The 15,472-nt window shown below is 47.3% G+C and overlaps 1 protein-coding gene across 1 annotated transcript in view; it reads right to left on the reverse strand.

The window, feature by feature from the left end:
- INTS8 (integrator complex subunit 8) overlaps positions 1 to 15,472 on the reverse strand; it is a 629,314-nt gene that overhangs the window by 377 nt on the left and 613,465 nt on the right. The gene's annotated exons all lie outside the window — the stretch shown is intronic.

A 15,472-nucleotide genomic window follows, 5' to 3' on the forward strand; every position in this document is an offset into this window, starting at 1 on the left:
CCAAACTTAAACATTTTTGGTACACTAATATACCAGAGCTGCTTAGCACGGGCAAGTTTTCCTCAGCATGCAATTGCGAACAAACATTGTAATGCGGCCCTTGTTGCTCGAGCTAGAATCCTCATACAGACTTTTTCCTGCCATTCTGGTGACAGAACCAAGCTACAAAGGAACTGGACATTCACGGTAGGAGTTTCAGAACAAACGACTATTACTGTAGGTCCCTCCTGCTGGCCTTGCCCTGTGTCATTCCTCTGAGACACCAGTTCTGATTTATTTATTTTTTTCAGTTATCTGGTGTTAGCCTTCAATGGTTGATAGTTGAACCTCTTCACAACAGATGAGCATTTCACTGGGGGCCAGGCTACATTGGGCGTTCTACTGTAATATGCACTGACATTTAACCCGCCATGCTCCGTAATGAAGGCATGTTGGAATTGTTGACACTCCCATGGCCTTATTGTCCCCCACACATCCCAAACACTTGATACTGGGAGTATTGCTTGTTCTTCCCGTCGAGTTTACGTCTGCCAACCTACAGTCGGCTAGAAGGGCTGATTGTCCTTACACCTGGCTGCCGTGCTTGTGGTGGGCCTGTCTTCCAGCAGTGTGCTTGGCATGAAGACACCAGGGAACGGGACTAGTAAGTTTCTTCCTTAGGTAACTTTTGAGGGGGGCAGCGGCTGAATGGTCCCTGTGCCGCAGAACACCACACCCTTGCACCTGAGGATGGGAATGACAGCAGAAGACTGAAAACAATATTAACTTTCCACACTTTAGGACGACTGCATCTTTTACTGCTTGTGTAGCTTTCAGTCAACCTATGTAATTTCTCCTCTCCTATTGGGGACCCCAGGTCCCTATGCTGTCCTGTGCAAGGACTATGAAGAAGTCGCAGCTCAGGGTGGGTTCTCCGACAGCTAATCACAGTCAGGAAAGGGAAAAGCAGCCCTAAGATCTGGAGGTTTTCAGGTCAATCGTGCCAGTGCCTCCTAGTCCTTGTCTATGGCAACAAAGCCACTACCCGTAGTCTGGGATTCCATCCGTAGGTGGTCTGGAACTCACACTTGCTTCCACAGCAGCTACAATGGTTGAGGCAACTGCAGAGGTCACCTTGTGCGGAAAGGGTGGCACAGGTGACAATACCGAGAGGAAACGGGACCAGTGTTCAATGGCGGCAGAAAACAACTAACTGCAGATGCCTTCGGGCATCTTAGCAGGGAGGGGGGGGGGGCAGAGTGGTTCGTGCAGGACAAGATTCACTTTAGACAAACATCTCATTGAAAACAAACCGCAACCCTACGGCAGACAGGTGTTTGGGGATCAATGTAAATGTGTCCTGATGACAGGGATTTGCACCCCTGCCTCACTACACTTACACTGGAGCAAGCAGTCTGTGGCTTTCTGTCGAGGGGTGCAGAGAGTTGATGGGCTTGTGTCTTACAGCAGCAAGTTCCACTGCAGACATGGGTAAGCTCCTTAAAGACAAAGTCCAGAGCTTACCACAGCACACAGATTGGCAGGGGTCGATGAGCCTGGGGTGCAGTTTTCAAGGGCCCTAGGCCTACCATAGGCTGGTGTGCAGATATCACAGCAGTCAGGGACCCTGATGTTGCTGCTGAGCATGGGATGGGCCTCGTCAAAGAGTCCACTATGATGAGCTTAAATAACAGGAATGAACACACTTCACGTCTTAAAGGAGGATTCGTGCTCCTGCCCTTCTTTATACCCAATCTTAGAACAAAGTCCCGTTTTCAGGTGACCGTATTCATCATAATAAGGGGACTCGACCCCAGGCCACCACTGCTGAGCTCAGCCTCCAGGTTTACAGACCTGCAACCAACACTGCCCACAGCAATGGTTCATGCAGGCATCAGATGGGTTCCTGGCAGTGATGCTCACCTTAGGTTTGTGCTGTCCGATCTTGAATGCCCACTTTTTTTTTTTAAGACACTAGGCTGTAGAAAGAGGCAAGAATGTGTAGCTAGGGACATCTAGACCACCAAATGTCGTACTTGGCTGGTTCAAGGGAAGGTCAATATTACAGTCTTGCTGGTGTTGAGCTATCCGTGGCTCCTGATCCCTAAACACCTGAGCATCATTCAATCAGGTAAGATAGAAGCCTGAAAGAGATGCATAGCCCTGACAGTATGTGGTGAAGACAGATGACTGAGTAGAGATTAACTGGACTGTTAAAGAGGAAGGATGAAATCCACTGCATGAACCAAAGTCCTGAAGACAGCAAAGCAGGGCGGGGTGCTGAACTGTGTCAAACAATAAAGCAATACGACCACAGCAGTTACATTACCTTCTACTTGAGATTGTCCTAAGTGGTTATAACCCAAGAGCCAGCTCCAAGGTGAAGGAGGAAACCAACTTTGAACATCAGCAAGCAAGTTATGTGTTTCAGTGCAATGGACAAGTTGAGGGAATGCTGGTTTGGGAATTTTGGAACTTGGCCACTTGAAGGAGAAACTCAGAAATGGAGGATGGGCTGTTAAGGGGAGAGCACTCAACGAGGAGGGCTGAAGTGGAGTAATGGCGAAGGAGCAGTTGTGTTAGCAGAAGGAGTATGGAAGGGGGCTGATGAGGAAATCAGCTACAAAAGGAGGTTGGTGGGGAGAAAAATGAGTGAAAGAAATGAGGCAGCGTGGAGATGAGGTACTGGCCTGAAAAGGGAGAGTGGGTCTGATAAACGTGTCTCTGGGTAGTGGGAGACTGAAGTGAGAATAAGATGATAAAAAGGGTAGAGATAGAAAGTCATCCTGTCCGCTCTCATCTTAAGATCATCAGCAACCAACAACAAGGTGGACACTACCTATCGACCACACTGAAGAGAGACAAATACAATTTTGGCTTCCAGGAAAAACGTCAATTGATCTTTAACGTTTTTTTTCTCTAAGTTTTTAGATGGAAAAAGCACGGAGAGTATAAACATTTGCTGACACATAAGGCCCATAGGGGGGCCACCAATGCTTTTCCCAGGAAGCAGGCACTGCGGCAGAAGATATACTGCATAAACCTGTAAGTGGTAATGCAACCTGACTGGCAGTAAGATGCAGATATGAGGGAGACAAGGGATCAACGGAGAGTCATACTGTAGAAAAGTAAGCAGCTTAGCCATGGATTCTGAGAGTATTTAAATGAGTTGCTACAGTCAGGAGAATTTTTGCAGGTGGCATCAGATTGAGAAGTGACGTGTTGGCCCCATAAAAATGATGTTGACGTAGATGCGAAGCTCCGTGCTAGCCATAGTAATGGGAAAGGAGAAACAAATGGTTTATATTTTGTGGTGGCATTGCAGGTGGATAAAGGAGAGTTGGGAAGGTGCGAGAGAAGGTGAAAGAAAAAGCAGATGGAGAGAAGGATAAGTAGTGGAGGGAAGGGTAAGTAGTGGAGGAGAGGATAAGTAATGGAGAGGGCAAGTAGTGGGTGGAGAAAAGGAAGGGGGGAAGTAGTGGGGATTGAGAAATGGATAGTTGAGGTAAGAATGGTTGAATGAAGAGATGTAGAATTGTAGAGGCAAAAGTAAGGAGGGTGAGTGAGAAATTGGGATTCTGTTTGAATGATGGAGGTTGGTTGAGGAGCACGGGGGACTATGGGAAAGCAAAGGAAGTGCTAACAGAGGAGGGAGATAGAAGAGTAAGTGCACAATAGGGAGAGAATTAAGCTGATTGTGTGCTTGTTTAAACTCCCTCTGCTCCAGTATCTGGTTGGTCTATTCACCCAGTAGAAACACTCTTTTCAGGTAGAGACCCAACAGAGTAAAAGCGTTGGTGACGCGTACACAAGGGCAGTGGGACTCAGGAGCAGGCCTAGGATATTCCAGGATAAGTTAAAACAAGACGCAGTGAATATGTTGCTGAACACCTCGCTGTGGCGGAGCGCTCAAGTGCAGAAATAACAATACCCAGAAGATGTAAATAACCTACACAAAGCACCCTGATAACAATGAAATAATTCCCCAGTGCACAATATCACTAAGGTGTACAGTAGCAGTTACAAAAGCAGAAGTGTGGTGACAACAACCCAGAACCCACTTCCAGATGCATTGTAAAACAATTATCATTTATAACGCAAACACACTGTAACACTAAGATGAAGATTAGGCTACAAGTAAACAGAAGCAGCTTGAATACAGCTTTCCGATACAGGAAAACAATTCACACACGATCTAGATGCACCAACATTGGCAAAATATAAATTCACTCATTGGCTTCAGAGGCAGACAACGTATATTCAATGATATCACTCTGGTGCAGGCAACAGCTGTAGGAAGTTGGCTCTGTATGTACTATCTCAAAGTGAGAGGTATTGTGCACAGAGTCCAAGGGTTCCCCTTGGAGGTTGATAGTGGCAAAATTAGATAATACTAATGCTCTATTTTGTGGTAGTGTGGTCGAGCAGTAGGCTTATCAGAGGGTAGTGTTAAGCATTTGTTGTACACACACAGGCAATAAACGAGGAACACACACTCAAAGACTTAACTCCAGGCCAATAGTTTTTATATAGAAAAATATATTTTCTTAATTTATTTTAGAACCACAAGATTCGAGGTAAGTACATAAAATGCAAGGTACTTCACACAGGTAAGTATAGAACTTTGATTCAAAGCAGTAGTACACATAGTTTTAGAGCACGGGGGGGGGGGCAAACAGGCACACAAAACACGCCCTCGGCTGCACAGGGGCAGCCGGGTGCAGTGTGCAAAGTAGGTGTCTGGTTTGCTATAGGAAGCAATGGAGGGACCCTGGGGTCACTTAGGCAATGTAGGCAGGGCACAGGGGGCTTCTTGGGCCAGCCACCGACTGGGCTAGAAAGAGAGCCGCCTGCTGGTCACTCCTGCACTGGAGGTTGGTTCCTCTCGGTCCTGGGGGCTGCGAGTGCAGTGCTTGGTCCAGGCATCGGGTTCCTTTGTTACCAGGCAGTCGCGGTCAGGGGGAGCCTCTGGATCCTCTCTGCAGGCGTCGCTGTGGGGGTGCAGGGGGGTCAACTCAGGGTATCCACGTCGTTGGAGTCATCTGGGAGTCCTCTCTGCAGTGTTTGTTGTCCTGGACTCAAGCCGGGGGCATCGGGTGCAGAGTGTGAAGACTCACACTTCTGGCGGGAAGTGAGAGTCTCTTTAAAAGTTGTTGCAGTTTCTTAACAGTGCCGCTATTCTCTGGAGTTTCTTGGTCCTTTAGGTGCAGGGCAGTCCTCTGAGTCCTCAGAAGTCACTGGTCCCGCTGGATGCGTCGCTGTGCAGGTTCTTTGAGTCTGGAGACAGGTTGGTAGGGCTGGAGCCAAGTCAGTTGGTGTCTCTGTCATCTCTGTGGGGTTTCAGGTCAGCAGTCCTTCTTCTTGTTGTAGGAATCTGATTTCCTAAGTTCAGGATCACCCCTAAATATACTAAATTTAGGGGTGTGTTTAGGTCTGGGGACAGTAGCCAATGGCTACTGTCCTGGAGGGTGGATACACCCTCTTTGTGCCTCCTCCCTGAGGGGAGGGGGGGCACATCCCTAATCCTATTGGGGGAATCCTCCAATCTGAAGATGGAGGATTTCTAAAGGCAGGGGTCACCTCCGCTCAGGACATCTTAGGGGCTTGTCCTGATTGGTGGGTGACGACTCCTTGTTTTTTTCATTATCCTCTCCTGCCTTGCTGCCAAAAGTGGGGACAGTGGCCGGAGGGGCGGGCCTCTCCACTAGCTGGGATGCCCTGGAGTGCTGTAACAAAAGGCATGAGCCTTTGAGGCTCACCACCAGGTGTTACAGTTCCTGCAGAGGGAGTTGAGAAGCACATCCACCCAGTACAGGCTTTGTTCCTGGCCACAGAGTGAAAGGCACTCTCCTCATGTGGTCAGAAACTCGTCTGGTTGTGGCAGGCTGGCAGAATCTGGTCAGCCTAGCACTAGGAGTCGGACTGGTATTCAGGGGGCATCTCTAAGATGCCCTCTGGGTGTATTTTACAATAAATCCCACACTGGCATCAGTGTGCATTTATTGTGCTGAAAAGTTTGATACCAAACGTCCCAGATTTCAGTGTAGCCATTATGAAACTGTGGAGTTCGTGGTTGACAAACTCCCAGACCATACACTTTTTATGGGTAGCCTGCACTTACAATGTCTAAGGTTTTGCTTAGACACTGTAGGGCCACAATGCTCATGCACATTTGCTTTCACCTGTGGTACAGTGCACCCTGCCTTAGGGCTGTAAGGCCTGCTAGAGGGGTGACTTACCTATGCCACAGGCAGTATGAGGTGGGAATGGCACTCTGAGGGGAGTGCCATGTCGACTTAGTTATTTTCTCACCACCAGCACACACAAGCTGTGAAGCAGTGTGCATGTGCTGAGTGAGGGGTCCTCAGGGTGGCATAAGACATGCTGCAGCCCTTAGAGACCTTCCCTGGCAACAGGGCCCTTGGTACCAGGTGCACCATTTACAAGGGCCTTATTTGTGTGCCAGGGCTGTGCCAATTGTGGGAACAAAGGTACAGTTTAGGGAAAGAACACTGGTGCTAGGGCCTGGTTAGTAGGGTCCTAGCACACTTTCAATCATAACTGGCATCAACAAAAGGCAAAAAGTCAGGGGGTAACCATGCCAAGAAAGGCATTACCTTACAGCGAGCCATCGCACCACTAATAAAAAACAATTGACTCCATTGTTCGAGGGGTACTCAGGGAATAACTATCAACAAGGTGTTTTATCCATAAATAAATACGGAAACACCCAGCACAAAAACGAACTGCTTCAGAAGGCCGACAATACAGGAGACAGAATGATCCAAGGAGCCTTTGTAACCAAGTCCTTTAGGAATCTTCACTGCCCCCAGATTGAAATCCTGTAGTGCAACATATACGACTACATGTCTTCGAGTTACATACTAATGGGCCTCAAAATTACATCTAAATAGCATTCATATATTACCTTATCAAATACGTACTTGCTTTGCATCTCTAAAAGGCAGAATCAAAACATAAAAGGAAGTTATTCACTACGGAGTGTCCATTTAGGGAATAGATGTATGGGAAATTTAAGGACTAACAAGTACTGGCAAAGCCAATAGGCCTAGCATTGGTTGCTAACATTTTGGATTTGTCAATGATTGTTTTTGAAAAACCATGTTCGAAAAACAATTGAAATATGGCTGACCCTCTGTGCACCTCCATGGATGGGCATTCTGAAACAGATTAAAGATAAAAGAAAACCACAGAAAGTGTCTGCTAATGCATGAGCATTCCCAATGCTCCTTTTAGTATGTTTTCACTTTTGTAACATGCATTCATAGACGGCATTCCACATACGCAGATACACAGGTATGCATACACACATGTGCACAGGCGTCCATCTTTTAACACTGTTTATAAAAGTTGAAAACATTGAAAGATGGTCGCCTTTACATACAGATGTATGCTCACTCATACACACACATGGATTGTTATTTTAGACTGTTTTGTCCCCAAATCATGAGGTATGTGCATATGAAGGCTTGTGGGCTACTGCCACATGTTCTTAGAACTTAAGGGGACTACTTTTTCGTATATATATATAATATATATAATATATAATTTGTTTTTTGTGGCAGTCGCAAGTAGGTAGTTATTGTTAGGACCTAAGTCAAAGCATTTTTGACTGCCGGTTGATGAATCTTCATGAAAGTTTCCAAAAACAAACGCTCACTTCAGCTGCTGTCTGGAAAGTTTCAGGGTGATCCGTCAAGCTGAGGGGCTGAGACAAAAAGGGGAGTGGGTGGGTCAAAAAACCTTTTCCCTATGTTAAATTCCATAGGGAGTTTGAACACGACTACAGCCCCAACCGCCTGACAGATTTACACCAAATTTGACAGAAAGCTAACTCGGGGTCCAGGAAGAACCCTTTTTGTTGTTTTGTGTAAATCCGTTCAGTAGTTTTTGAGATATTAAAGAAAAATAAAATTTGTAAACATTGGGACACAAAGACTTGGTGAAGCCTTCCAATCTTGTGCTGAGACCTGATTGGCTGCCAAAACTTCAACCATTAAGTGTTGGAAGCCATTTTGAGACTTAGTTTCAGCGAACTCTCCAAAAACACATAAAAAGGGGGTAGGGTACTGTTACAGGTGTTCTCCAGGCCCCCCTCAAGGCTTTAAAGATTTTTATTTTTTTTTAAATCACAGCAAATCCACAAATTTTGCTGTGATTTAAAAAACGCAAGGGCGGCCTCCTGTGATTTCTTGTTTTATTTTTGCTCCTGGGTGGGCCAGGTCCAGGGGGCATACCTTTAAAAGAGGAGGGGGACTCACAACTCCCCCCCCCAACCCAGCTTATGAAAGCCCTGGGGACGCCACCTCCCTGTGGCACTGCCTTTAATGTATGGTGACCACCACCTTCCTGAGGCAAATCTCTATAAACAAATGCTGGGGGGAGAAGGGCAGGCACCTCTTTGGGGGCACTTAAAAATAGAAATGCATGCAGACCGGCTGGGCCCGCCTGCGCCCCTAGACTGCCACCTCCCCATGGCAAATTTAGTTCAAATATTGCAGGAGGTGGAGAGGTCCCGTGCGGGCCCACCCACAGCCCCAGGGCAGGGAAGGTCAGGCAGCCACCCCACAGCTCCAGGGACTGCCACCTCCCTGGGGCAGAAATAAATTAATGTAGATGTTCTGTTGCATAAGGGAGATAAACAGATACACAGATTTATAGACCTAGCGTTTGTTGTCTTCAAACGCCTGATAGCAACACACTGGAAGGCTCCACATGTCCCCCCCCACCTGGTTTGGCTTAGTGACTTACACAGTCGTTCACAAGCCGAAGCGCAAACACTCAAAATACTGCAACACAAAGGCCTCATCGAGGTCGGCCCCGAAATCTGGAACACTTTCGTGGTGGCGTTAGAAGCACGAGACGACTTGCACCCCCCGTGAACAGCGCAACATACACAACCCTTACAGTCCAGGTTGACACGCGCAGCATGATAATTGAACTGCCTCAATCCCACTCACTGTCACTACTGGCATTCTCATCACTATCCTCAAAGATTCAATGTGACACACCAAGCTGCTCTCACTGCGTTTAAACCTTCATGCAAGATAAACCCAGCTCATTCAGCACTAATCCGGCTCAACATCCTGCTGCACTCCGCAAAACATAATCCTCGCCCCAATTATGTCCTTCGCTCTACACAAATTTACACATATTAGCTGGATTCCTTTCTCTTATTTCTACTAACCTCTGTCAGAGGTAGCCAACATCAGTAATGACATTAATCGCGTTTAGCTGCATCACTACTCGACAAGCAGTTGTCGCACAGTATTTAAGTTGAATGTTTCTTCCTTTATTGCTCTGTTAGCAATACCGTATGTTTGTTTATATCTTGTTTTCTTTTTTCTCGCTTTTGAACAAGTCACTATGCAATAAGGCTGCGCAAGTTTACATATGTAGGCAAATAATTTGATAAATCATTGACAGCCAATGTACTGTTATGTGAATTATATATTCAATAAACAGATTTTTAAAAAAAATGTAGATGTTCTGTTGCAGACACCCCCTGACACCCCCCACCCCGGCTCTGGGGACCTTCACCTCCCTTGGGCTAAGTGCTACAATGGAGGGGGGCAGTATGAATGGCTCTGGGGACCGCTACCTCCAGAGGGGCCCACTCTCAGGAGGTAGCTGTTTGCTTTTGTTTGGTGGGTGCCGACAGCTCCCACCAAGCAAAACCAAACAAAATTCTGCTTTCTGCAAGCGCTCACGCTTGCAGAAAGTGGAGTTTTCATCTGTTTCTCTGCAGATGTATGTGTAGGGAAACAGATGAAAACATTGCTACCGCAATGAGTAGCAGAAGGGATCAGGGTGGAAGTATCCTGACCCTAAGAGCGTGGTACAGGGGTGTTTGATGGTCAAATTATGAATTTAAAATTACCCAGACACTAATGCACGCCCTCACAGACCCACTCAGACACCGACACACCCACTCACAGACCCAGACTCCAGAATTTCTATGGTTTTGTGCAAGTAAATTCAGAACCTAACTATAACGTCCCTGTAACCTTTGGTTTTTTAAGTGAATTTCTGTGTCTTTTTAAACTCTATTTCATAACTATAACGTCTCTGTAACCTTTGTTTTTTTCAGAGAAAAGAAAAACAATATATATATGTATGTACATATAATAACCAGTGCATGGAGGAGGCGCAAGCCTTTGGCTGTGTGCAGCTGGGGGTTCATCACAGGGCCTGCCATCAGGTCCTGTGGCCAAACCCCCAGCAGGCTGCTAGCCCCATGCACAGCCTTTGCCGTGTGCAGCATAGGGTTGGTCTTTGGGTCCTGGAGACCCCAGTCCATGGGGCACAAACATATATTAAGGGGAGAAGAGTGTGCAACCTCCTTCCCAACCCTTTATTGGCCTCAGGGACCCCATCCCTCGGGTTCAAATACTATTCAACCAGGGAGGAGGAGGGTGTGCAGCGTCCCTCTCCCCAAGCCTTAATAGGATCCAGGGTCTACATCCCCTGGGGCCAAATACAATTTTTTTTAAAAGGGAAGGGAGTGCACGTGCCCCCCTCCCACCACCTCCTCCTCCCAAGCCTTCTTGAGTCCCCGGGTCCCCATCCCTCTAAGCCAAAATCTAAGGGGAGAAGGCATGCAGACCCCTCTTCTCGAGTCTTATTAGGTTCAGGGGATCCCATTCCCAGGGCAAAACCAATACAAAAAGGAGAGGGTAGGGGGCCCCATGAGCCCCCTCCCAGAGCCTCATTCGTCCCTGGTGTCCCCATCCCCTGGGGCCCAAAGTAAATTTTAAGGAGGGCATGCGGTCCCGTCTCCGCATCTTTAAAAGACCCTTGCTACCCCATGCCCCAGGGTGAGGTTTTATTAAAGGCGAGTAAGGCCATGTGGCCCTCCTCCCAAGCCCATTTTGGCCCTGGGTCCCTACTTAAAGTGGAGGTGGACCATGCAGTCCTCCTCCCTGAGCAGTTTTCAGCACCGGGGACCCCATCACCCCAGGACCAAATGTATAAATTAAAGGGAGGGGGACCACACAGCCCCCAATTCCCTAAGCCTTAAAATGGCTCTAGGGACTCCACCACTCAGGCCCATGTTTTATTACAGTGGAGGGGGCATGCAGCCCCTCTTCCCAAGCCTTTTGTGGCCCAAGAGACCCCATCCCTTGGGGTCACAACTTAAAGGGGAGGTGGACCGCGCAACCCTCTTGCAAGCCTTTTTTTTGGCTCTAGGAACCCTATCTCTGGGGCCTCTTCTTAGAAAGGTGGGTTGCCACCCAGGTGCCCTGCAGCTCCCCACATGCTAGGGGAGCTAGCACTGCACTCGTCTGGAGGGACCAGCTATTTATGTTGTTCCCCAATTGGGTAAGGGCGCAGAGTAGGGACACCCTTACATTTTTTTTTAATGTACTACTTCAGAACAGGGGCTAAGTCCCCGAGTCCTGTAATGGCTGTTAGCAATATTTTTCCAACATTGCTGGCAGCCAATCAGAGCACTTGCTCCCACAGTAGTCAGACTCCCTTTAGTGCAATTTGGCCCAAAGAAAAATAACTCCCTGGGCCAATAAGAATACTCCATTTTTAAATTGGGGGTCAGTCCCACAAGAGTCCGTCGAGCCTTTTGCGGACCCAACCGTCCAGATATACATTTTTTTTGTAGCTCAATTTATCAAAAACTACTCAACGGTTTCACACCAAATCACAAAAAGTACAATTTGTTTACCAAGATCTAGCTTCCTGCCAAATTTGTGTAATTCTGATCAGCAGTTTTTGTTGTAGCTCTACTCAAAGAAGACTGTGGAAAGTGCATGGGGATCTTGCATTTTGAAACCCCCTTTTTTCCCAGCCCCCGTCTGATAGATCACCCAAAACTTTCCATGCACAAACTAGGCAAAAGCTAGTATGTGGTTACAGTTAGGAACAACTTTTTTATGCCAATAACTTTTGGCACTGTTTGATGAATCTTCACAACAAAATTTTCAAAACTAATGCAAGAGGTAGATCAGCTGCTGTGTTGACAATTTTGGGGTGTTTCGTCAAGCGCAGCAGAGAAAAAGGGTCTCTAAAAACGTTTTCCCCAATCTATGCCTCAGGGATTATTTGGATTTTTAAACACTACTACAGCCCAAACCGCTGAACGGATTTACATCAAGTTTGAAAAGAAACTAGATCTTGGTTTAGAAAACGCGCTTCTTAGGTCAAGCATAGCAGCACTCAAGCGCTGCTCTTTATAACATGTTGTAAATCTATTTTGTGGGCTTTAACCACACCCATCTCAGACCCCTCACTTTCATTTGTTCCTAGTCCTGCCTTTCAAAAATCCCTTGATTTTGTTGATAAATGCTTTACGTGTGTCCCGCCTTGAGGCTTTTTTGTTACGCCTTACAGACGGACTCTGTTACATGGATTAATGCATGGTCGGTCACATACTTTAGTGTGGGTGCATTACTTTTTTCTTTTGCCTCTGGGCTTCGTGGGGCTGTAAACACTCATTGGGGGTGTTCATGCACAAAGGAGCTGGCTTTCCCAATGTCACACGCTCCAGCGTGGGTCCCTTTACAAGGGGTACAATCACAAGATCAGGCATGTCGTTGCGCTCATCTATTTCTTTTTCTTTTGCCTCTTGGCTTTGAGGGGCCGTAAACATTAATCGGGGGTGTTCATGCACAAAGGAGTTGGCTTTCCCAACGTCACAGGGTATGGTGCAGATACAAAGGGTGCAATCACGATATGAGGCATGTCATTGGGCTCATTCCGTTTTTTTTTGTCTAGCGCGTAAAACGTGAATATAGCTTTGTGTGTGGACTAGAGGTGCTGATATTGCTGGAGTTATGTGGCAGAGGGGACCAAATTATGCGGCAGGATGGACCAATTTACGTGGCAAGAAAAGTCCAGTTAAGCATTTATAACACCAATAGGTCTAACTCAAGCAAATGCGAGACCTATTGTATTAGAAGTGCTTCTTATAATTTGGTGTAAATCCGTTTAGTAGTTTTTGAGTTATTTAAGGTTAAAAAATATAGACATTTAGGGACGTGGATCCTCCGCAGATCCACCCACGGAGGGTTCGCAAGCTGGAGGAAAAGCAAGGCCCACACTGGCTGGCCGTAACCTGCAAGGAAAGTCGCAGGTGCCATTTTGTTTCTTGCATCTGCCTGGGAGAGGTAAAAATACAGTGTAAAAACATAAGGGGTGAGGATACGAATATCATGACCCCATAGGACAGATGGAGGGATATAGGCAAAAAATGCCCATTTTTTTTCTTCTTTTTTCGGCTGATTCGCGGATCCACTGTGGAGCACAGCGCAGCTCCCCCTGTGCAATCTCAAAGGATCCACAGATGCAGGAAAAAAAAAAGAATACACCCTCTGCATCCAAACACCATGCTGCTCACGGCCAAAGATCATGTGCAGCTTGGATTTGGGTGCATGCAACCAACCCCGCCATACACAGCATTTGTCCAGTCAGTGCTTGTTACAATAACATGCGTATCAAAAGAAAAAAACAGAAATTCACTGAAAAAAAAGGTTACAGTGATGTTATAGTTAGGCTGACATTTTACACTTACAAAACCATAGAAATTCAGCAGTTATAGTTATACTTATGGTTATACTTTCCTGAAGAACCTATAACTCATGCTGGAAAGTAACTTTAGGCAAGTTATACTTTCCTAACATAAGTATGAGCATAACTATAACTGCTGCATGTCTATGGGTGGACATATTCTAGTTGCAGATTCCTTACCTTAGAATTTTCCCCAGGTGTTAAACTGGATCCGGAGATTTTTCTTCGAGCAATACCCTTGGGTGTCGGTTGACTCCATGGGCGTCGTTGGCGTAGTGGTCGCCGTGATGGCTCAAAGGGGGTACACATCAAATAAGTAAGTACAAGATTACCGTCCCACTGAAGCATTATAAATGGAGTGGGAGGAAATAAATGGGTGAGCCCTTTTAGGAATCTACTCACAATAGGAGATTTAAAGAGTGAGGGCTGATCAGGTAGCCAAAGAAAGGCTGAAATGGCATATAAATACCCTTTAAGGGTGTCCAAAGCAGAGCCCTGTTGGGCCAAAGAAAGAATGAACAGACGAACCTCGGATAGAGTGGCGGAAAGGGGATCAACAGATTTGTTGGTACACCATGCCACAAATTTATTCCAATGACAGGCGTATACAGTCTTGGTTGATGGGTGCCTGGCTGCTTAGATAACATTGCAGACTTCGAGTGGAAGGGCGAAAGCCGTCAACTGGCGCCGCTCAATCTCCACACATGAAGGCGGAGGTTGGACAGGTTCAGGTGAAGAACTGTCCCCTGTTTCTGCGACAGAAGATCCACCCGAAGAGGCAGTCTGAGTGGAGGATCGATGGACATGCTCAATAGCTCTGGATACCACACCCTCCATGCCCAGTCCGGAGCCACTAGGATGACTTGGGCCCGGTCGTTTCTGATTTTCTAGAGAACTCTGGGCAGAAGAGGTATAGGCGGAAAGGAGGCCGGAGTTCCACTCGAGACGAAAAGCGTCTGAGCGAGTGTGGCCTTGGAACCTCCAACACGCAAAACAGCTGACATTGTGTGTTCTCTGTGGAGGCAAACAGATCTAACCAAGGTTCTCCCCACTGCTGAAAGAGACCTTGCGCCACCTCTGGATGGAGACGCCATTCGTGATAGGCTGAGTTTGTCCGCTCTGGCGTTGAGGGAGCCCGCCAGATGTTGAACCACCAGGGTAATGCCCGGATGTTCCAGCCAGGTCCAGAGGCGTACTGCCTCCTGACAAAGGGTCCAGGACCCTACTTCGCCCTGTTTGTTGGAGTACCACATGGCGGTAGTATTGTCCGTGAGCACCTGAACCACTTTCCCTTTGAGAGAGGGGAGAAATGCTTTCAATGCAAGCCTGACTGCCTGGAGCTCCAGCAGATTGATATGGAGCCCAGACTCCACCAGAGTCCTCTGATCTCCGCCTCACCCATGTGGCCACCCCAACCCAGAAGTGACGCAACTGTCACTATAGATAGATCTGGTTGGAGAAGGGAGAGGGATCTGCCGTGGACCCAATGCGGATTCATAAGCCACCACACTGCAGGTCTTTCACAGTCCCCTCCGAGATCTGGACCAGGTCGGAGAGATTCCCCTGATGCTGCGCCCACTGGAACTTCAGGTCCCAATGCAGAGCCCGCATATGCCATCTGGCATGTGTCGCTAATAGGATGCAGGAGGCCATCTGGCCCAGCAGACTTAGGGTCAGTCTGACCGAAACCCAAGACCGAGGCCGAAAGATCAGAATCATAGCCTGAATGTCTTGGACTCACTTTTCGGGAGGATAATCCCGAAACTGCACTGTGTCCAGCACCGCTCTGATGAAAAGGAGCGACTGGGAGTTACCTGTGACTTCGGCACGTTTATAGTGAACCCCAGCATGTGCAGGAGGTTTGCCATAGTCTGAAGGTGGGAGACGACTTTCGGGGGCGAATCTGCCTTCAACAGCCAGTCGTCGAGGTAGGGGAAGACTGAGACCTCTA

The sequence above is a fragment of the Pleurodeles waltl genome, chromosome 2_2, assembly GCF_031143425.1.
Source record: "Pleurodeles waltl isolate 20211129_DDA chromosome 2_2, aPleWal1.hap1.20221129, whole genome shotgun sequence".
NCBI classification, from domain to species: Eukaryota; Metazoa; Chordata; class Amphibia; order Caudata; family Salamandridae; genus Pleurodeles; species Pleurodeles waltl.